Source organism: Propithecus coquereli, unplaced genomic scaffold, assembly GCF_000956105.1.
Source record: "Propithecus coquereli isolate 6110/MARCELLA unplaced genomic scaffold, Pcoq_1.0 Scaffold21, whole genome shotgun sequence".
Lineage (NCBI taxonomy): Eukaryota > Metazoa > Chordata > Mammalia > Primates > Indriidae > Propithecus > Propithecus coquereli.
Genome location: NW_012146078.1, coordinates 2,707,282 through 2,707,997, shown reverse-complemented (window position 1 = coordinate 2,707,997; position 716 = coordinate 2,707,282).

The following is a 716-nucleotide window of genomic DNA, read 5'->3' as shown; positions in this document are numbered from 1 at the left end:
TTGGGTTAGATTCTTTGTTGTGGGAGACTGTCCTATGCATTGTAGGATATTTAGGACCCTCATTGACTTCTACCCATTAGATGCCAGTGGCAACCCTCCTCAATTGTGACAACCAAAAATGTTTCTAGACATTGCGAAGTATCCCTTTAAGGGCAAATCACCCCAGACTGGAAACCACTGATTTAGTTAAAAAAAATTTTGAATTTTATCTTTTTGTCCCGTAATGAATATTGGGAACTCAAAGAAGAATAGAATGTATACTGTACTCCCAGGGATCTTACATTTTTTTCAAAAATGAAAGACCAGTAAATGCTACCTGTGAGGTTTATATGGAAGGTTTGGGGATGTTTTTTAACTCCCTATAATTTCAAAATATTTCATTTAGTAATAATATATTTGAGAATAAATTTGCCATTAATTGATTAGGCCACTCCTTGTCGTTTTTCCTGGAGCGAAATGGAGAATCTAAAATGTCAGGAAGAAGTCATGAGAATATTAGGCATGATGAAAAGAGGATGCGGGTGGCTAAAAAAAGTGACCTGAACTTTGACACCTTGGTGAAAAAAAAACATAAGTAACTGAAGATGAAAACTAGTAGATGTTACTAGTAGAGCATCATATTTAAAAAGAAAAACTATCAAGCAAATCCAGATCTTTAAAGTCAGATGTTATGCAAGTACAACATATATGTCTATATTAGCATGAAGCAACAATTG